Raw genomic sequence first — 23,829 nt, forward strand, 5'->3', positions numbered from 1 at the left:
ATGAAGTTATAAAGTTCCTATACATGATACTACAATCTTTCCTTCTTAAATCATAATACTAAATCACCTAGCACACAGGTATGTACGTACCTTGCGTAGAAAAATTGATAGGCCACTATTTTACTCTAAAAGTTGTCTAGGGAATAATCTCCGCCTAACAACATACAAAACTAATTTACAGCAATAAATCTTCACTTAAAAACGTGTCAAAACCTTTTCTAAGATTCTTTTGACACCAAAGATTAAATATTTCCAACCCTAAAATACGGTACTACTAAAATTGGCTTTTAAAACCTCAAAAATCAAGATTTTAATATTCAAATCTCACCTTGAACCCAAAATATTAATTCTGCAATTTTTTTAGCTTAATAATATGAGACATATAATCTGAAATAATTAAAGATACAATCTTGAAACAATAATTTTAACAAAATAATACTTAGAAATATTAAATCAATACCGAAAGTGCGAGTGAAATATGGTAGCAAAATTGCAAAAATTGTAGAGGCCATATTTGATAAAATAATAATTAGAATCGAGTGATTCTTGAGCCTCAGTTCAATAACTTTTCGAGATCTATAATTTCTCAAAAGGAAGTTTTGACTAAAAATAAACGGAACTATAAGAAATATGGACAATCAGATTCGGGTGAGAGAAAAACAAGTGATAAACCGAGCAAAAGTCAAGTGAAGCAAAGGAGGAAAAATCGAGTGAAGGGAGGGAAGAGGAAAACGAGAATTAGTGGGAAAAACAGCCAAATCTGAAAATATGAATCATGGGAGGTTTAATGAAGTATTTATAGGTTCCTTTTGTCTAATCTTAGTAGAATTAGGAGTACATAAGAATATGAGTCTTATTAGGAAAAAAATTACTCCTTTAGGCTTTTAAATGGGCTCAAAAGGCTACAAATTGGGCTCGTCAACCAATAAGCTTAATTTAATAATTAAATATACTTTAAATACTACTCTTTAAATAATTAAAGTTCCACTTAATGAAACATTTAATTATTTTAAGAAATAAAAACCATAAAACTCTTTTAACTCCTCAAAATAGTCAAACATTAAAATAATTCGACTCATAAAATATTAAAATTATTTATAAATATACTTTAAATATATTTATAACATTCATAAAATTACGGCGGATTATAGTCTACCGCTCCTAAAAGAAGTTTCGTCCCGAAACTTGGGCACGAAAACCAAAACTTTTAAGAAAACTCTCTTTCAAAACTTCAAAGTAGGCAAACACGACGATATTATAAAATTCTTAAAATTATGGGGGATTACAGTTTACCCCTCTGAAAAGAAGTTTCGTCCCGAAACTTGATAGGAAAAACTCATACATTTTCAAAAATTGAAACTCAACTTCCTTTTCAAAAGTAGTGTGCCACTTATGTGGACACTTTTGCTAACATAAAACACTTGTGTTACTTATGAACACGTTTTCTTATGCGGAGAATCTACTTTTTTTGCACTAACATTTGCAAATTGCCCAACATAGGCATACAAATGCATAAAAAATCTCATTAAAATAGACAAAAGCGTGAAATTTATCGCATTCTATCCCCCTTAAAGAAAACGAGTTACGCCCTCGTAACTCACCTCAAGGAATAAGTTTGGATACTTCTTTTTCATCTCATCTTCAGTTTCCCACGTTGCCTCTTCAGACTCGTGGTTCGACCAAAGTACTTTCACGATGTGGATGTCCTTATTGCGTGTACTACACACTTTCCTGTCGAGAATCTTTACAGATCTTTCCTCACATGAATTCTGTCCCCAAGACTATATTTTCACTAAAATTATTCCAACAAATGGGGCTTCTACACTTCCATCCATATAATACCTCAAAAGGTGCCATCTTAATGCACACATGATAACTTTTGTTATAAGAAAACTCAATCAGGTCTAATTGGTCATCTCAACTACCTTGAAAGTCAATAGCACATGCTCTCAACATATCCTCCATAGTCTGGTTAGTCCTCTTAGTCTGACCATCAGTCGCAGGGTGAAAGGTTGTACTCATTTTCAATGTTGTACCAAGATTTAATTGGATCTTTTTCCAAAATTTCGAAAGAAACCTAGAGTTACGATAAGAAATGATATCCTTTGGAACTCCATGTAGTCTCACCACATGCCTAATGTATGTCTTAGCGAGTTGCTTCTTTTTCCATGTCTCCTTAATGGGTATAAACACAACGGATTTGGTCATTGTATCCATAATAACCGAAATAATGTCATTTCCACTCCTTGTTTTAGGTAAGGCAGTCATAAAGTCCATAGAAATAGAATCGCACTTCCATCCACGAACCTCTAAGGATTGAATCTTCCCCCATGGGTCTCTTATGATCTATCTTCACCTTCTGACAGGTTAGGCACTTAGACACATAACTCAGCTACCTCTCGCTTCATATTTGGCCACCAATAGATACCTTTAAGGTCTTTATACAACTTGTCACCCCCGGGGTGCACAGAATCTCTTAAGGTCATTACACTTTTGTGGTATACACCACCTCCCTTTAAACTTTAGACTCCCATCCTCATGAATCTTAAAGTCAGCTTCCTTACCTTGCTTCATTTTCTCCTTGATCTTATCTAGGCACTCATCCCCAAGTTGACCCTCTTTGATCTCATCGAAAACTGACAAACCCAAAGATAGATCGCTCAGTCTTGCCTCACTCTCCCTAGGATTAAGAGTTCTAGGCTCAGCCTTTGCATATCTCGATATAACTCCTCAGGGACTATCCAGGCACTCAAACTATGACTCGATTTTCTACTCAAGGCATCAGCAACCATATTTTCTTTCCCTTCATGATACTGGATCTCTAGGTCATAATCCTCAATCAACTCCAGCCATCTTCTTTGCCTCATATTCTGGTCTTTTTTGGTGAAAATGTACTTCAAGCACTTATGGTATGTGGATATCTTGCAAGTCGCTCCATAGAGGTAATGTCTCCAAATTTTCAATGTAAACACTATGGCATCTAACTCTAGGTCATGGGTAGGGTAATTAGCCTCATAAGGTTTCAATTGACGCGACGCATATGCAATTACCTTCCCATTATGTTGTAGCACACATCCTATACCATTCTTCGTAGCATCAGTATATACCTCAATCCCTCATTCCTATCAGGCAAGGTCAAAACAAGTGCAAGGTTAAACGATCTTTCAAGATCTGGAAGGCTTCTTCACACTTTTCACTCCACTCAAATTTTGACTCCTTTTTCATCAAGTTGGTCATAGGTCTCGCTATCTTTGAGAAATCTCTCACAAATCTCCTATAATATCTAGCTAGACCTAAGGAACTTCTAATATCTGACACGCTCTTTGGAGTTGGCCACTCACTCACAACTAGCAGGATCTACAGAGACTCCTTCCTTAGACACATAGTGACCCAAAAACGCTACCTTCTCCAAATGCAACTCACACTTATAGAACTTGGCATATAATTGATTTTTCCTCAATGTCTCCAAAATGATCCTCAAGTGCTTATCATGCTCAGCTTCATTCCTCGAATATATTAGTATGTCATCAATAAAAACCACCACAAACTTGTTTAAAAACTCATGAAAGATCCTATTCATTAAATCCATAAGTATAGCAGGAGCATTGGTTAACCCAAATGGCATTACAGTGAACTCATAGTGACCATAACGCGTTCTAAAGATTGTCTTAGGTACATCCTTATTAGCTACCCTCAATTGATGATAACCTGAACATAAGTCAATCTTTGAGAACAAACTCGCTCCATTCAACTGGTCGAATATGTATTCTATTCTAGGCAAAGGATATTTGTTTTTGATGGTTACATTATTCAACTCCCTATAAAAAATACATAGCCTCATGCAATTGCATTTTCAGCTCACTCATCTCAGGAGGTGCCATTCTATAGGGTGCCTTAGATATAGCTGTAGTTCCAGGAACTAAGTTTATGGTGAATTCAACAGCTTTAGCAGGTGGCATACCTGAAATCTCACTTGGAAACAAATCCATAAACTCGTTCACAATTTGAACATCCTCAAGCTTTACTTCGACTTCCTTACTCACATCCTGCACACTACAGAAGAATAACTCACACCCCTTTCTCATCAACTTTCTTACTTGCATAGCAGAGATAACTCCAAACTTCTTAGGTTTCCCAAAGCGTCTATAGGAGGTCAATTTTTCCAAAGGGTTTCTTAACACTACCTTTTGAATCTCATAGTCGATATTGGCCTTGTAAAGACCTAACCAATTCATCCCAAGAATCACATCTAGGTCTCCCAAATTAAATTCTATTAAGTCAGATGGAAAAACACAGTCTCCTATCTTTAAAGGCAAATTTCTAAATAACTTGGCACACCTTATGATTTCTCCAATAGGTATACTAATAGACAAGTCAATTTCTTCATAATCCACTTACCCCAGACTCTTTAAGACAGGTGATGATATAAAAGAATAAGTTTCTCCCGAATCAAATAATGCTTTAATAAGGACTGAGTTAATAGAAAAATTACCATAAACTACGTCACCAGATTTCTCAGCTTCCTTTCGACTCATCACGAACATCTTGCTCGCAGGCTTACTTTGGCTGGATTTCTCACTTGTAGGCTTGCTATAGTTCCCCTAGTTGTTCTGTTGACCTATAAGCTTAGGACCATGGTTTCTAGATGGTTGAACCCTGATCTGACCTAATACCATTCCCTTGACCTTTCTGCTCTTTACCATGCTTAGAGTAGCACTTGTACTCCCTATGACCCTTTTTCTGGCAGTAGTTGGAAATCACTAGGTCTCCCTTACAGTTCTCCCAGGATGATTTTTGTTACAGCTCTTGCAGTGATGAACTCTCTCAGGTTTACCCTTATTGCGGTTATCTTGGTTGTTTCTCCCTTGAAAATTCCCATTATCATTCCAGTTTCTCTTGAAATTCCCTTGGTTTCCCCCAGCATTAAAATCTTTCCTCTTCTCATCTACTACTGCATTTTTCTTATCTCTTCTTGATTGTAGTCCATAAATATGGGATGCTCTCCCATACACTATATCTAGGGATGTAAAGGTCTCACCTTCTAATCCCAACTGTATCTCATCAGTTAAATTTTGCTCAAACCTTTGAGCCTTAAGTTCCTCAGTGGCTACAACCTCAGGTACAAATCTGGACAAGGCTATGAATTTCTTATAGTACTCAGAGATGGTCATACTACCCATCCTAAGGTTAATGAATTCTTGGGCCTTTTGCTTTCTCATAAAAGCATAGTAAAATTTCCCTCTCAAGGCAATAACAAAGGCATCCCAATTGAATCCTTCCACTGCACTTAATCTAGCTCCACTATCTCTCCACCATAAATCAACTTCATCTTTCAGATACAATATAACTTGACCTAATTTCATACCTTCACGATAGTTCACAGCCTCGAAAATCTTTTCAAATGCCCTAATCCAGCTCTCTAAGAGGGTAGAGTCAGCTTAGCCCTTAAGGTACGATGGTTTAATCTTAGCTAGTCTCTCAAACATGTCCCTAGCAGGATCGGGAAGCTCAGCTCATTCGTGAGTCAATTTCTCGGCCAACAGGCGAATAGCAGAAGCTAACACATTATTGTTGTTTGACACTCTACTTCGCGACTGAAATTTAACGTAACTCTACTTTGGTTTTGATTCACAACTTACTTGTCATTCTCTACGAAGACAACATTTGATTTGACCATAAAGATCGCTTCAACAAAGAATTTCTCAAATAGCTCCAGGTACAACATGAAATGTTCTCTAGCAATCACATAATCATCCATGAGAAAATATTCCCATCAAAACATACACGTGGAAACTACAAAAATTTAATCACATAAGGATCAAATGAAACCAATCACAATAAAAAAAAATTCCCCTTTTCGCGTACTAAAATATGTTCTCGCTCAACTCAAATAACTAAATAATATCCTTCAATCCTCAAACGATAATAAGAATATTTTCCAATCAAAAATACCAACTTATTTCTTAACAATAATAAAAAGTTGCAATTAACATCATAGACACAAAAATGTAACACTTAGCAGGGAAGAAAGATATAAACAGTTAGCAGGGAAGAAAGATAATCATGAATAGTTAGCAGGAAAGAAAAAACAATAACATGTTGAACTACCTATTCAATGCAGGCCTATAATATTTTTATCTTATATGCCCTTCCTATACTACCCATTCTCACAATGCAACAATTAAAACTTTGAAGGCATAAAAAAATAATGCAGGCATCCTTATAAAATAATACTAATTAAATGTCGAACTAAAAAAAAAAATTCGACTAAATAAAAAAAATTTGGACTTCTAAAATTCGAAAGAGGAAAACAATATGATTTTTTTTTTCTTTTAAAAAAATTTCGAAATCCTAAAATTTTCGAATTATCAAAAAAATTCGAAGAAAAAAATTTCGAGAAAATAAAATTTCCGGACAATGATAAAGAAATCGGACCCTAAAAAAAAAATTTGGTCCTCTGGAATATACATATAATAATATATTCCTACAAGTTTTTCAAAACGAATAAGTAGGAGAAATTCTAAAGTTTATTCAAATAACTAGTAAGTTAGTTAGGTGCCTAAAAGTTTTGATAACCTAAAGCTCTGATAGCACTTTGTAACACCCTGATAATTCTATGTTTCCAGAAATACCTTCTTAATATAAAACTTAGAGAATTACCCAAGTACTATCGCCCGTGTGATAAGATACCGGCTTATTCAAAAATTTTAAACAGAAAACATCTAATTAAACTCCATACTTTATTATCATAAATAAATAAGTACTTTAAAAATCAAACACTCTATATATGTCTACTCAAAACACTTATTATAACACGTTCCTACTAATGCAAAAAATATGATATACTAGATTACACAAGCTCTCCATTCCCAGATTCCCAATGATGCAACATCTACGAACCTGTAAATGTCAATGCTCTAAAGAATCTGCTCACCAAAATAGGTTCATCATAGGATCAATAAGGCAAAGCCATGATCAACAATCACAAACAAAGCACGTAATCAACAAACCTGGGTACTACATAGTATTACATAAATATTCCTAACATGATACTAATAAATAACATGCATGGATAAATAATAATATAACAATATAACATTCTGCAGACAACTTCTGCTAAACTAAACTGTAAACATCTTTTTATTACTTTAATGGAATAGTTATTATTGGACTTGAGTTGTCTTATCTAGCTTGCCTTCACGTAGCACTACAAAAATAAATCAATTTAGCAACAGTAAAAAATTGTTGGTATTCATGAGAAATTTGTTGCTAACTTGCGTTAGCAACAAATTGGAAACAAAAAATAGTTGTTGCTAAAAGGCTTGTTTCCATATGATTTTAGCAACAAAATCTGAAACATTTTCGTTGCCACATAGCATCCATTGAAATATTGTTGCCATGTTGGTTTCTATATTTGGCGAATTTGTTGGCAACTCTAGTAACGAGTTATAAATGATTGTTGCGACTTATCGCAACAAATTATTAATGTTTTGTTGCTAGACATTAGTAACAAATTATTGATATTGGTTGCTAAAAATAGAAAGAAACTTTTGATTGTTCTAGAGTTACACTTTAACTAATGCACTCTTCATACAACGTGGGTTAATCTTATATTTTTTGTTTATTGTTTGATAATTTGATAAATACATTTATGCAAATCAATAAAGAGAAGGAGAGTCAGTCCACTTACAGTTCTGAATGATATTTGCATACTGATACTAATGGAAATTGATAATAGTGTATGAAATTTCTTGATATATAAAGTGGTAGTTTGGTTAATCTTTCTTCGATGTGGGACACATTTTTGGGAAAAACTGATGTTATTTCAACAACAAATAATACAATATATTGTTTCCAACGATAACAAATCAAATATCTATTTCCATATTTGTTTCTAAATAGCAACATAATGAAAATATGATGTCATCTATCAACGAATCATAAAATTAATTGTTTCTAATGCGATCAACGAATGAAATATTGGTTTTGGTAATTTGTTGCTAAATTGCAACAAATTGGAAATATGATGCCATCTAATAACAGTTAGTAAAATTAATTGTTCCTGATGTCAATAGAGCCACAATTGGTTGTCGTAATTTGTTGCTAAATGACAACAAATCGCAAATATGATGCCATCTAACAACAAATACTAAAATTAATTGTTTCTAACGACAACAAACCAAATATTTGTTGTCGTAGTTTGTTATTATATAACAACAAATTGAAAATACGATGCTATCTAGCAACAAATAGTAAAACAACTAGTTTCCAATAGCAACAAATCAAAAATATGTTGCTTTTATTTGTTGAAAAATTAGAGTAAAAAACGTCACTTTATAATAGGTAACAAAAAATAATATATGTTGCTATCTATCAACAATTCAAATTTTTGTTGCCATAATTTGTTCCTATAGGAAGACGAAATACGGGTGCGACTCCGTATTCCAGAATGACCTGCGATATCGAGGAACCTCTGAAAATAATAGGGATTGTGATCAATCCATCTCCCAGGAAAAGCCATGGGCTACCACCATGTACTCTAACTGCTAATGTCAAACTCTAGACGTGCACTAGTCTAAAGTCTATGACTATCCTCGTTACACTTTACGTAATTTACATTTTATTACTTGTTATGATACACACCCACAAGTAACACAGGAATATTAAATCAAACATTTACAACTGAACTTCTCTTTTATCTTAGGATTTAATAAGTGATCACACAACTTACAATCCAAGATTGTTTCTTTTAATCTCAATCTTTCTTATTTTTTTGAACCTAGCCAACAATCAATCTTACCTTTTTTAAGGCATACTTGTCAACTTACCAGATAAGGCCCACAATTCTTATAAAGTAGTGAAAATAATACTTGTAAGGGAACACATGAATAAACATGATTCAATCTCAATAATATATTAATTTCCCCATGTGAATTAATAAATAAAGTTTCCATCCACATGCTTGCATCAATACTTTCATATAAACATAACAATCTTTAACTCATAATAATCTCATAATTAACATGCTTGCATACAGGCATAAAACTTGTAAAATCCAATCATACTAGAAATCACATATGAATTTATAAAGTTCCTATACATGATACTACAACCTTTTCTTCTTAAATCATGATACTAAATTACATAGCACACACGTATGTATGTATCTTGTGTAGACAAATTGATAGGCCACTTTTCTACTTTAAAAGTTGCCAAGGGAATAATCTCCGCCTAACAAAATTAAAACATTGGTATATCAATATACCAATAAATTTAAAGTAATAAAACTTCACTTAAACCTTTTCTAAAATTCTTTTGACACCAAAAATTAAATATTTCAAACCCTAAAATATGGTACTACTAAAATAGGCTTTTAAAACCTCAAAGATCAAGACTTTAATATTTAAATCTCACCTTGAACATAAAATATTAATTCAGAATTTTTTTTGCTTAATAATATGAGACATATAATCTGAAATAATTAAATATACAATCCTCAAACAATAATTTAACAAAATAATACTTAGAAATATTAAATCAATACCGAAATCGCGAGGGACATATGGTAGCAAAATTGCAAAACTTGCGTAGGCCATAACTGATTGAATAATAATCAGAATCGAGTTATTCTTGAGTCTAAGTTCAATAACTTTTCGAGATCTATAATTTCTCAGAAGGAATTTGTGGCGAAAAATAAACAAAACTATGAGAAATCGAGACAATCAGATTTGGGATGAGAGAAAACAAGTGAGAAACCGAGCAAAAGTCGAGTGAGGGGAGGAAAGAGGAAAAAGAGAATTAGTGGAATAAGCCAAATCTGAAAATTTGAATCATGGGTAGTTTAATGAAGTATTTATAGGTTCCCTTTCCCTAATCCTAGTAGAATTAGGAGTTCATTAGAATAGGAGTCTTATTAGGAAAAGAATTAGTCCTTTGGGCTTTTAAATGGGATCAAAAGGCTACAAATTGGGATCCTCAACCCAGAAGCTTAATTTAATAATTAAATATACTTTAAATACTACTCTTTAAATAATTAAAGTTCCACTTAATGAAACATTTATTTAATTTAAGAAATAAAAACCATAAAACTCTTTTAACTCCTCAAAATAGTCAAACATATAAATAATTCGACTCATAAATATTATAATCATTTATAAATATACTTTAAATATATTTATAAAATTCATAAAATTATGGGGGATTACATTTGTAGTTTCCAGATCCATCGATATTCCCATTTGGGTTGGTGAGGAGGTAGTTGATGGGCTAACCAAGTTGCTTATTTGATTGCCAATTCTCCTAATGATGAAGGTCCCCAAATCGGCTCCGGGAATGGGATGCTTTGGCAAACGAATTCCTTTTATGATCTTGAGGATATGTTCGGTAAAAAGGTTGGAAAGTTTTTTAAGGTCCCAATGTCTGGTGGGAAGGATGAAATGGCTTAGACACAGAGAAATGTTGACTTGATCCAGTGAGAGGAGAAGCATGTTGAGGAGACTGTCACTAGAGCCCCAATTGTGCAACCAGAATAGGATATGTGTACCATCTCCAATCTTCCATCGGATACCTTTGCGTAGGGAGGGTCGTTGTTTGAGGATGTTTCTCCAAATAGGACAATTATGAGGTTTAGGTGAGTAATTGAAGAAGGACTCATCGTGCAAATTTTTGCTTTTATTAGTTGAACCCATATATTGGTTGGGCCGGTAAGATTTTTTCATCCTAATTTTGCGATGTAAGCTTTGTTTAAAGGCAAGATTTTGCGTAGACCGAGGCCCTCATATGCTTTGGGGGTGCAAATTATATCCCAAGCAATTACTGGAATACTATTTTTATCTTTGTTTTGACGCCAAAAGTAAGTCCGGTGCATGGAGTCTATGGATTTATCCAAGTCGGAAGGAAGAAGAGTTAAGGCGCACGTATAGGACGGTAGTGATTCGAGACTCGATTGTATTAGGGTGAGACGACCAGCTTTAGATAGGAAGCCCGACTCCTAAAGGTTGACCCGTTGTTTTGTTTTGGCAAGAATGGTGTGCCGATCTACTTTAATGGGGTGGAAGGAGCTAAAAAAGCACCCCCCAGGTAACGACCAAGGGAGGAGGAGGGGAGCATATTGAAGTGGCTTGCCAGCTATAATTTCTGTAGTGGTTGGACATATTTGGAGAAAATGATGGAGGACTTGTGAAAGTTAACAAGTTGGCCGGAAAGATTGCAGAATTCCTTAAGTGAATTTTTAAAATTTTGACAGGTTGTGGCAGATGCTTTGCAAAAAACAAGGCTATCGTCGGCAAATATGAGACAGGGACTGGTGGTAGTACATGGATGGATCTTGAAGCCGATCCCCGATTCCCGTATGTGGGATTGAATTGTCAATTTACGGATTAGAACTTCCATGCAAAGGTTGAACAAGTACGGGGAGAGTGGGTCACCTTGCCACAGCCCCCGAGATGGTCGGAACCATTGTGTGATTTGACCATATACTTTTATGGAATAAGAGACATTAGGATCGCATTCTTTGATCCAGAGGATCCAGGTGGGAGGGAAACCAAAAGCGAAGTGTTTCCCAAAGGAAGTCTCATTCAATTCTATTATAGACCTTTTCCATATCGAGTTTTAAGGCACACCAACCTGTTCGATTTTTGGACTTTTGGAAAGTGTCTAGGGCTTCCTAGGCGATGAGAAGATTGTCATGAATTGAGCGGTCCTTAGTGTATGCATTTTGGAAGGGGATTATTTCACGCTGTAGAATGGGTCGTGAACGAGTTACCGTTAATATACTAGGCGTGAGTTTGTGTTAGACAGCTCGTCTTGTAAGAGACCGTCTAATTTTAACATTATAATTAGGCAGGCCCAAGTCTAATACCCACTACCAAAAACAGCACAAATAACCCACTATCCACAAACAGCCCAAATAAAAAAAAGGCAAAAAAAATTAAAAAACAAAACAAAGTAGTAACCCTCGTTTTTCTCTTCTCTCTCTTCCTTCTAGCTAGTTCTTGAGCGAAAATCGCTCTCCATCTCTGGCGAATCCATCAAGTTTCTCTCTCTTCCTTTTTGTTCTTCGCTCTCCTCTTTTTGACTATTTTTTGACAAATTCTTTTTGGTGTTTTTGTTTTCGGTGAAGGATTACATTGTCGGATGGAAATGTTAAGGAAGGTGAAAAATGGATTACAACTCCAATTGATATCGCAATGCAAATTTGGAAGAATTTGGCGTCGAATGCAGTAATTTCTAGGGTAAATGTGATCTTTGGGATATGAATAGACCTTTTGAAGGTGATTGTGATTTGAAATTGTATACTTTTGATGATGATGAAGGTATAGATACTTTTTGGCATTATAGTGCTCACATTCTCGCACATTTCACTTCTTAGTAGGATAATTCAGAGAGAGAAGGTTAGAAACAACTTCACAAATTCATTTTTGAGTTGCTTTTTTATCTGAATTAACTTTGTAGCTTAGATTCTTCAATAAGTTAAATGCATGTGTTAAAATCGACAAACTTAGGGTTTTATATAGGGAAAATCACTTCAAAAGTAAAATTCGAACCTAAATTTAGCTTAATTGTCGATTTTTTAGTTAACATTACTTATATAAATAGTTGAGGCTACACATTTAAACAATTAATCAGTTAAAATAACATATAATTTCTATTTTGGCCTACTATAATTACAGATTTAGGTTTTGAATATGCTTTTGTGAAGAAGATTGGTTGTTTATTAGTTGAAATTGATAATGTTGATATGAATTGCTTGCACAGAGGAGCTTTTGATGGGCATGCTTTTATTAACTTGTCAGAATTTGGTTAATGGTTTTACTATTAACTGGTCAGAATTTTCTTTTCAAGCTACTACCATGTTGAAATTGTTTGTATTGTGTAAATACACTAGTGGAAAAAAGCAGTAGGGCTGCGCTGAAATTGGCATGTAGGGCTGCGCTTTTAGAGGGCAGCCCTTTCCATCGCAGCCCTTCATTATTCAAGTAGGGCTGCGCTAGAAAAGCGCAGCCCTTCAAGACGAAGGGCTGCGCTTTTTTCAAAAAGGCGCAGCCCTTCTTAGCAAGAAGGGCTGCGCCTTTTTGAAAAAAGCGCACCCTTCTAACTAAAGGGCTGCCGCCTCCTTCACAAGCGCAGCCCTTCTTTTGTTTAGAAGGGCTAGCCTTCTAAGAAGAAGGGCTGCGCTAGTGAAGGACTAGCGCAGCCCTTCTTGCTAGATAGGGCTGCGCTAGTTTATACTAGCGCAGCCCTTCAAGTAAGAAGGGCTGCGCTAGTTTAAACTAGCGCAGCCCTTCACTTTATAATTTTTTTTTTTTATTTTGCTTGCACACAGCCTGCACATACCAGCAGCAGCACAGCCTACACCCACACACCAGCCCACCCCCCCCATAACCTCTCTTGACAAGAAAAAAATGCAAATTGCAATACAATAATATATGACAAGTGGAGAAAGGTAATAATTAACTTCAAATATATTAAATAATGTAAAAAGTGTACATAGGTGATAGAAACTAGCTAGTATTACATTGTTGGAGCGAAAATCTCATCCTATGCAATCATCGGTAATGTGGGACGCCAACTTATCTCGAACTTCGTCAATTCCTTCTTGGTGAAGTTCCTTAAACGTGGTATGGACTAGCATAAACCTTGCAAAACAACCAAGGAATAAACATATACAAAAAGTCAATCATTTTACCGTAGTTAGTACTTCTAAAAATGACATATATCTTCCCGAAATGGAATCAAAATCAAATGCAAGCCTAAAAGTCTACACACTAGTTATAATATATCTCATATAATCATGTTCAAAGAAAATTTGAGGTTAAATCACTTCATAACTACATTTTGGGAGCGAAAATGCCAAAATAGGCCAAAATAGGCCGGAAATGGCCTTTTTCGTTCCCGAAATGCAACCAACAAGAAATTAAAGCCTAAAAGTCTACCACTAGTTATTAATATATCTCATATAATCATGTTCAAGAGAATTTGGGGTTAAATCACTTCATTACATTTGGGAGCGAAAATGCCAAAATAGGCCAAAATAGGCCGGAAATGGCCTTTTCGTTCCCGAAATGCAAACCAACAAGAAATTAAAGCCTAAGAATCTACATACTAGTTATAATATGCCTCATTAATCATGTTCAAAGAGAATTTGAGGTTAAATCACTTCATAAGTACATTTTGGGAGCGAAAAGGCCAAAATAGGCCAAATAGTCCGAAATGGCCTTTTCGTTCCGAAATGCAACCAACAAGAAATTAAAGCTAAACTACATACTAGTTATAATATGCCTCATTAATCATTTTCAAAGAGAATTTGAGGTTAAATCACTTCATAAGTACATTTTGGGAGCGAAAAGGCCAAAATAGGCCAAAAGGCCGGAATTGGCCTTTTCGTTCCCGAAATGCAACCAACAACAAATTAAAGCCTAAGAATCTACATACTAGTTATAATATGCCTCATATAATCATGTTCAAAGAGAATTTGAGGTTAAATCACATCATAACTACATTTTGGGAGCGAAAAGGCAAAATAGGCCGGAAATACAACAAACAACAATTGGAAACCTAAAAGTTACATACCTTTCGAAGATCAACAACATCTTTGCAATAGTTGACGATATCGAGCATGAACCTCATGACGTAATACCCACACGCAAGTCCACCTTCTTGTACCGGACACTAAAAATTCACCAAAGATGCAATAAATGACATGTTATATGTGTATTATGTGTTTGTATAAAAGGATGCAAAAAATATTACATGTTACCTCGACTAAATACCAAACAGGAGCTTTTCCTTGTCGAAGTCCAGATGAAGTAATCTTCTTCATCACACTACATCAATACACATTATTATAAGATTAGATGTACATTTAATATTTAATAAGCTAAGTGTGCATATATAGTTTCGATTAGGCTACCTATTTAACAATGATTTGACTAGTAAGGACCGTATTGTTCCTTTACGCAAAGAATCAAAGTGAATATCAGCTACTGGCTGGTTGTGCAATAGTGGCCGGTCCCTAGGGGGCTGTATAGATCCATAAGCCACGATAATGAATCTACCATGACCATCTCCTTGATTACATAGCCACATGGTGTCTCTTCCTTTAAAAAAAAACTCTATTCAAGGTTAGTCTATGAAACAATATTAAGAACAATAGTTGTGATATTAAACAATTACCGTTAACTCCGGTTGTGGACGAGGCTGCGTAGGAACAGGCTGCTTAGGAACAGGCTGCATAGGAACATTGCCCTGCGTGAAAGCACCAAAAGTCGGTAAGCCCATCTGCGCCAAAATGGCGTTGAAATTCTGAGTCATCTCCGCTCTGAGCTCCTCCCGAAGTTCGGCTTTCATAGCCTCCACATCTTGGAAGGTGATGAATTACACTGGAGGTAGTGGATCTGGACGTAGAGGTGTATTGATCACCATACACCTTTCTCACCCCGAGGCGGACACCTCCTACGCCCCTCCACGTCCATACTGGTCCCGTCCTAGAGTCTCGTGTAAGGCATCAACTTGTCCTCTAGGAGTGAACTCACCAGCTGCCTCCTTTTCCTTCAAGCCAATCTGCATAAATGATAAGAGAGAAATACTCGTGAGCGCAGAAGTTATATTATTATGTAAACCTTATCAATAACTTATAATATGTACTTACAATGGCATTAGCTATCTGTTTGTTCCGGGATCAGTATGACTCTCTGTCCCTTTGCATCAACCCCATGCATGGAACACCACCAATCGAGCACTCTATCTGGTTGCCGCTGTGCAGCTGTCGTCGTAGAGCTAGTGCCCGATTGCGTCGTGGTCGACGCAATCGTGGGGTAATGTGCATCATCCACGATTCTCTCGCCTGACCATACGAATGAGCACCCAGATGGTGGTAGTGCTTCCTAGATTTTGCATTCGCGCTATTTTTCTCACGAATTGCCTGAAACACACAAATATAAACAAAGGTTAGATATGGTGTTATATAATATTGGATCTGAAGTATTAAATCTTAGCTAGTAAAAAATTCTTCAACAACAACTTCTGGGGTAGTTGTTTTTTGTGCAACAAATGCATGCCACTGCTCAGCTGTGATATGCCTCCATATCTGATATGGAAGCTTGAGGGATCCTCGAATGATGTGTCATGTGAAGCCTCAGAAGAAGGTGTTGCTTCCCCGTCGTAGATTTTCTTCTTCTTTGTTCCCCCGACTTTTCTCCGCTTCGTGATCCACCCCGACACTAGCTTGGCCTTGAAGTCTCGGAATTTTGGGCACTGCGGATAGAAACAAATTTTCTTCGCTTCATCGTTTGGAAAATGGAATTGATTCTACAAAGAACGCATTACACAAATTAGTCAATATTACATAGTATATTTAACCAAAGTGTTAAAATTATAATAATTATACGCGAATCTTACCATAGTATCTTCCCAAATCATCTTCTTCAAAGACTCGGGGACCTCTTTCCATGAGTGGAGAATGGAGAGCTTATGCATGCAAATCCCAATTTGCATGGCATACTTTTGACGCCATTTTCCACAAGGTTGCCCCGATTGATCGTACTCCAAAGTCATTAGGGTGGGTTTCCCTAGTGACTTTGTAGGTCCCCTTCCTTTCCTCTTTTTCGTCCACAAGTTCTTACTTGCAATTGACGCTTGTATACCTTTTTCTTCACGTCGAGCCATAACCATTTGCCGTTGTTCCTTTTTGTGATCGAAAGACTCATCCTCGGTAGTGTGTTCCGCACTCGTATCCGTATGCACATCCTCCATGTCCCTGAAATGGTAAAAACACATACAAATTAATAAAAAAAAAAAGCAAATTAAAAATGTAACTAGTATGTAGAAGGGGGGGGGGGGCAGTGGGGGGGGAGGGGGGGCAGGGGGGGGAAAGGGGGGCAGCAGTGGGGTGGGGGGGCAGCAGGGGGGAATGGGGGGGACAGAGGGGAGGGCGGCAGGTGGGGAATGGGGGGACAGCAGGGGGAGGGGGGGACAGCAGTGGGAAGGGGGGGTGGGGGGGGCATGGGGGGGGGGTGGGGGCTGGGCATGGTAGCGAAAAGGCCAAAATAGGCCGAAATGGCCGGAAATGGCTTTTCGTTCCCGAAATGCAACCAACAAGAAATTAAAGCCTAAAAATCTACATACTAGTTACATTATACATCATATATCATGTTCAAAAAGAATTTGAGGTTAAATCACTTCATAAGTACATTTTGGGAGCGAAAAGGCCAAAATAGGCCAAATAGGCCGGAAATGGCCTTTTCGTTCCCAAAATGCAACCAACAAGAAATTAAAGCCTAAAAATCTACATACTAGTTACATTATACATCATATATCATGTTCAAAAAGAATTTGAGGTTAAATCACTTCATAAGTACATTTTGGGAGCGAAAAGGCCAAAATAGGCCAAATAGGCCGGAAATGGCCTTTTCGTTCCCAAAATCAACCAACAAGAAATTAAAGCCTAAAAATCTACATACTAGTTACATTATACATCATATATCATGTTCAAAAAGAATTTGAGGTTAAATCACTTCATAAGTACATTTTGGGAGCGAAAAGGCCAAAATAGGCCAGAATAGGCCGGAAATGGCCTTTTCGTTCCCAAAATGCAACCAACAAGAAATTAAAGCCTAAAAATCTACATACTAGTTACATTATACATCATATATCATGTTCAAAAAGAATTTGAGGTTAAATCACTTCATAAGTACATTTTGGGAGCGAAAAGGCCAAAATAGGCCAAATAGGCCGGAAATGGCCTTTTCGTTCCCAAAATGCAACCAACAAGAAATTAAAGCCTAAAAATCTACATACTAGTTACATTATACATCATATATCATGTTCAAAAAGAATTTGAGGTTAAATCACTTCATAAGTACATTTTGGGAGCGAAAAGGCCAAAATAGGCCAAAATAGGCCGGAAATGGCCTTTTCGTTCCCAAAATGCAACCAAAAAAATTAAAGCCTAAAAATCTACATACTAGTTACATTATACTCATATAATCATGTTCAAAAAGAATTTGAGGTTAAATCACTTCATAAGTACATTTTGGGAGCGAAAAGGCCAAAATAGGCCAAATAGCCGGAAATGGCCTTTTCGTTCCCAAAATGCAACCAACAAGAAATTAAAGCCTAAAAATCTACATACTAGTTATAATACATCATATAATCATGTTCAAAAAGAATTTGAGGTTAAATCACTTCATAAGTACATTTTGGGAGCGAAAAGGCCAAAATAGGCCAAAATAGGCCGGAAATGGCCTTTTCGTTCCCAAATGCAACCAACAAGAAATTAAAGCCTAAAAATCTACATACTAGTTACTATATCATCATATAATCATGTTCAAAAGAATTTGAGGTTAAATCACTTCATAAGTACATTTTGGGAGCGAAAAGGCCAAAAAAGGCCAAAATAGGCCGGAAATGGCCTTTTCGTTCCCAAAATGCAACCAACAAGAAATTAAAGCCTAAAAATCTACATACTAGTTAAATATCATCATATAATCATGTTCAAAGAGAATTTGAGGTTAAATCACTTCATAAGTACATTTTGGGAGCGAAAAGGCCAAAATAGGCCAAAATAGGCCGGAAATGGCCTTTTCGTTCCCAAAATGCAACCAACAAAAAATTAAAGCCTAAAAATCTACATACTAGTTACATTATACATCATATAATCATGTTCAAAAAGAATTTGAGGTTAAATCACTTCATAAGTACATTTTGGGAGCGAAAAGGCCAAAATAAGCCAAAATAGGCCGGAAATGGCCTTTTCGTTCCCAAAATGCAACCAACAAGAAATTGAAGCCTAAAAATTGGAGAAATTACACACACCTGAGTTTATGTCTCATGATTCATTGAGCTTCCGCCTTTTCTTAGGATCCTCAAGTACAGTATTCCCTTCCGTGTGATCTACACGCATATAATTCTCCGACATATTTACATCATCTTCCACACGAATTTCAGGATAGGTAAAGGGGGGAGGTCCTCAAATGCATCATATTCTTCCTCATTATCAACATCACCAATACCGAGGATACTCCTTTTACCAGGTACAACAATTGACCACTTATGATCAGCAGGATCAGTTACAAAAAAAACTTGCTTCACTTGTGATGCAATTACAAATGGCTCCTCAGTTTCACGTAAACGACTAAGGTCAACAAGGGTGAAACCGCAAGGATCATCGTTTCTTACACAACGGCGATTATTGTCAACCCACGTGCAACACAAGAGGCAAATATTAAAAGTACAGTAGTCCAGCTCCCAGATTTCTTGTATTCGCCCATAGTAGTTGCTTTCAGCATGTACAGGCGACTTATCTTTCGAGCTTGCATATTGTGTAGACGACGCCACAAGTGAAACACCACTATTTTGTTGCGATCTTGACTTGAGATCTTGACGTTCAGTCCAAAAATTATACCCATTAATATCATAACCCTCATAAGAGCGTACAGCTTCACGAGGACCAAATGCTAACCACTTGACTGTTTCAGGAACACTTTCATCCAAATCATTGAGTACTCGTTTATGAAACCAATCAATGAAAGTCTTGTTATGCATTTGCGTCAATGCCCTCACTCCTTTTCCAGGATTGCTAACACGTAATTCCTCCATATGTTCACTTAAATAAGGATGGACATCTGGTACGTGATGCAATACAAATAAGTGAGCTTGTTTACGCTTTTCTACGGAAGGTGTGATCAATTTTGAACCAATTGTACCCTTGCCCTCAAGTCTGCCCTCGTGTCGGGATGTCGGAAGTCCAACAGGATCAACACTAGCAAAATACTCAGCCACAAAATTACTGATCTCTTCACCCACAATCCCTTGAATTATACTACCTTCTGGTTGTGCAGGATTACGAACTTTATCTTTCAAAGTTCCCATATATCTCTCAAAAGGATAGCACCACCTCAAAAACACTGGACCACACAGCTTAATTTCTCGAACTAGATGGACAATGAGATGGACCATAATGTCAAAGAATGCAGGGGGGAAATACATCTCAAATTTGCATAGAGTTTCAACTACTCTAGTCTGCAAGGAATCGAGGGTCGACGGGTCTAGGACTTTGCTGCAGATTGAATGAAAAAATGAACACAGTTCTGTAATGGTGTGCCTCACATGCTTTGGAAGTATCCCACGAATTGCAATCGGTAAGAATACTTGCATCATGACATGACAATCGTGCGATTTCATACTCGATAACTTCAACTCACCATTTAAGGTAACAAAGCGCTTCATATTCGATGAGTAGCCAGTAGGGACCTTAATGCCATACAATGACTCGCAAAAAATCCGTTTTCTCTGCACGCGACATCGTGTAGCAAGCTGGTGGCAAATAATTTCTCTCCGAATCCTCCACCTTTTTACTTTTCTGTGTTTCATCATCATCAACCCTTTCCTCCCCTTTTTTCTTCTTTCTTCCGTCCCTTTTCTGAGCCCACAACTCTGGTCGAATCCCCTCTTGTTCCAAGTAAAGTCGTGACGCCTTAACATCTTTTGTCTTACCCGGAATATTCATAAGTGTCGCATAATAGCTTCACAAACATTCTTCTCTATGTGCATGATCCAAACAATGTCTGACCTTTAGATCTTTCCAATATGGGAGTTTCCAAAAAATGGACTGTTTTTTCCATAATCCTGTAGGTCTATCAACCTCACTAGCAGGTTTACCAAAGACTGTTTCAATGCCCTTCACCTGATTATAAACTTCAGTACCAGTTAATGGTCTATGAGCAACTTCTTCTTCAACCGTCCCATCGAATGCCTTCTTCTTAAACCGATAGGGATGGTCGCGGCTGAGGAGCCTTCGTGTGCGCATATACACATGTTTGCAGCCCTTAAGGTGTGTAGATTTCATGTCATCTAAACAAATCGGGCAAGGTTGTTTTCCTTTAGTCTTATACCCAGATAAGTTCCCATAAGCTGGATAATCGTTCATAGTACAAAAAAGCATGGCACGCAGAGTGAACATCTCATTAGCATACGCATCAAATACTAACACTCCTTCGTTCCACATCTTCTGTAAATCTTCAACAAGCGGCTGAAGGTATACATCTATGTCATTTCCAGGTTGTTTGGGCCCCGATATAAGAAGCGACAACATCATGTACTTGCGTTTCATGCACAACCAAGGAGGCAAGTTATAAACACACTAAAACTACTGGCCATGTGCTATGCTGCGAGCTGAGATTGCCAAAAGGGTTCATGCCATCCGTACATAATCCAAGCCTCAGATTCCTATCCTCATTACCAAATGACTTATGCACCCTGTCGATAGTTTTCCACTCAGGCGAATCAGCCGGATGCTTGAGCAGACCGTCTTTCTTCCTACGATCTGCATGCCACCTCAAATTCTTCGCATCTCCTTTATTGAGAACATGCGCTTAAATCTAGGTATTATGGGTAGATACCACAACACCTTGGCTGGTGGTCCTTCACTACCTCCAGCTCCTTCACGCTTGTACCTCGACAATCCACAACGTGGACACTCATGTAAATGCTCATACTCATTACGATAAAGCACACAATCGTTAGGACAAGCATGTATCCGCTCGTACTCTAAACCCAAAGGACACATCAACTTCTTCGCATAATAGTACGACTTTGGCAGTTCATTTCCTTTAGGGAGCATCTCAGCTAAAACTTCCAACAACGATGTGAAACTAGAGTCCGTCCAACCAGCGTTCGACTTAATGTTGAACAGTGTTACCACCGCAGAAAGTTTGGTGTACTTTGTACAACCTGGATACAACGGCTTTTCAGCAGCCTTAGACATAGACTCAAAAATACGAGGTCGTCTACACGACTGATCTTCAACCTCGTGTATCATCTCGTCTACCCGATCCCTATCATCATCTCCAAATTCATCATCCAAATTCTCATCCCCTAACTCATCATCATCCTTCTTTTTTTCTTCACATACATCATTCTTTAATCCAGAGCTTCCCATATACCTCCCCTGCTCACCATGCCAAATCCATACATGGTATTGAGGCCTAAACCCACGGCGAAATACATGCTCCCTAACCACATGTATACTACTAACCTTGCTCACATTTCTACAATCCAAACAAGGACAATAAAAGTCGACTGCTCCAGAGGATGTTTGATATTCTAATGCACTTCTACAGAATTCCGAGACCCCATTCACAAACTCAATCGATTCACGACTACCATACATCCAAGTACGATCCATCTCATTCAAGAAGACCACCTCTAATAATTAAACACAACATTCATTATAATGCATCAATCATTATTAAAGTACACATAACTCACATATTCAAATCACACACGTATACAACAAGCTAAGATAGTCACATGTTCAATTGTATGCATGCAGTCAAAGGTCCTTATCACTCCAACCTAACCCATCCTTGGACGTCTAATCTCACTAGTGAATATATGCCAACTTTCCAATTCTAAGGAAAATCCGGCAGCATTTCCCTACAGTTCTCCAAGTACACAATGTAGATAATTGCTTATCTACATATGTACCCAGAGAACAATGTAGCGAAACGATAAGCCAAGATTTTCCTCAGAATTGAAAAGAAGACACACATTCACCACCTAAGTGAGATCAAACGTCCAAGAACAGTCCCAAACCGGGGACTATTCAAGACTTACCCTAATGAGTAAGTCTTGAACGGGTATCTAGGCATATATGATGATGATTCAAACAACTACTTATATATTTTCATATATATAGCTAAATCACATTGCGTTTTCATACAATCTCATATCAACAAATAATATATTATATATACATTATAAAAAATACATATACATTCAATAAATTATCAACTTTGTCTACATGTTAAAGTAGTTACCTCTTAACACCAACGACGAGCAATGAAGAGAAAAGAGATACTTGGAACTTTACTTGCCTTCCTTAGCCTCTTCTTCCTACAATTGACAAAACCCACATTGCACATTAACCATTTAATTCAATTTAACAAAACAAAAGTAACTACTTAAAAACAAAATTAATCCATACCTAATTAACCACTCAAATGGTGGAGAAGAGAAGAAAATAAAGAGAAGAGAAGAGGGTGGTGCGCAAAGGGGGTGGTGCGCAAATGTGGTGTGCGAATTGGTGGGTGTGGTGCCGAAGGGGGTGGTGGGCGCGAAGGGGTGGTGGTGCAGCGAAATATTGTGCGCGAAGGGGTGGTGGTGCTCGAATTAGGGCAGCAAAGTGGTGGTGGGGCAACACTGAAGAAGTGAAGAGAGAGAATGAAAGTGGGAATATCGCACTTGGGGTAGTAAGAAGTGAAGAGAGAGAATGAAAGTGGGAAAAATGAAGTAAAGGCGCGCTACATAGTTTGTATCGAAAAAAAAAAATTTGAAAGTAGGGTTGCGCTAGTTTCAAAAAAGCGCAGCCCTACCTACAGAAGGGCTGCGCTTTTTAGAAAAGCGCAACCCTTCTGTGGGTGAAGGGCTGCGCCTTCTAAAAAGCGCAGCCCTTCACAGAAGGGCTGCGCTTTTTTTAAAGCGCAGCCCTTCATCAATAGGGCTGCGCTTTTTTAAAAAGCGCAGCCCTACTTGCGCAGCCCTTTCGATTTTTTCCCCTAGTGATCTTAAGAAGACGCTAAGTGATTAGACAAGAAATTGATTGATAAAAATATCGGGAGAAGGGGATAAACACCATCCAATCATAAAATCATGATTTAGGAAATAAGAAGCGCGAAGTATAGAGGAATGAATCAAGTAACTAATTGAGGTTATTGGCTCTTAACCAGTTCTAAGCCCTCTCTCAAGAGTGCATTAAACTACCTAAGTCACATAACTAAGCCACTCTGATGGTCTCAAATATGTAACCAAGGGGATAAGCTATGCCAATTT

At 37.1% G+C, this 23,829-nt stretch overlaps 1 long non-coding RNA gene and 1 other non-coding gene across 2 annotated transcripts; one reads left to right on the forward strand and one right to left on the reverse strand.

Annotated features, from left to right (window-relative positions):
• Positions 1-14,569: 14,569 nt before the first annotated feature.
• On the reverse strand, positions 14,570-14,971 carry LOC130589753 (uncharacterized). Its single transcript, XR_008967393.1, has 3 exons — positions 14,912-14,971; positions 14,759-14,825; positions 14,570-14,670 (listed from the first exon to the last, which is right to left on the reverse strand). It is a non-coding gene; the product is annotated as an uncharacterized LOC130589753 (long non-coding RNA).
• An 8,393-nt stretch (positions 14,972-23,364) lies between these two features.
• On the forward strand, positions 23,365-23,511 carry LOC130589966 (small nucleolar RNA SNORA14). Its single transcript, XR_008967481.1, has one exon. It is a non-coding gene; the product is annotated as a small nucleolar RNA SNORA14 (small nucleolar RNA).
• Positions 23,512-23,829: the final 318 nt, after the last annotated feature.

The sequence above is a fragment of the Beta vulgaris genome, chromosome 8 (genome assembly GCF_026745355.1).
Source record: "Beta vulgaris subsp. vulgaris cultivar EL10 chromosome 8, EL10.2, whole genome shotgun sequence".
Taxonomy (NCBI): Eukaryota; Viridiplantae; Streptophyta; class Magnoliopsida; order Caryophyllales; family Amaranthaceae; genus Beta; species Beta vulgaris.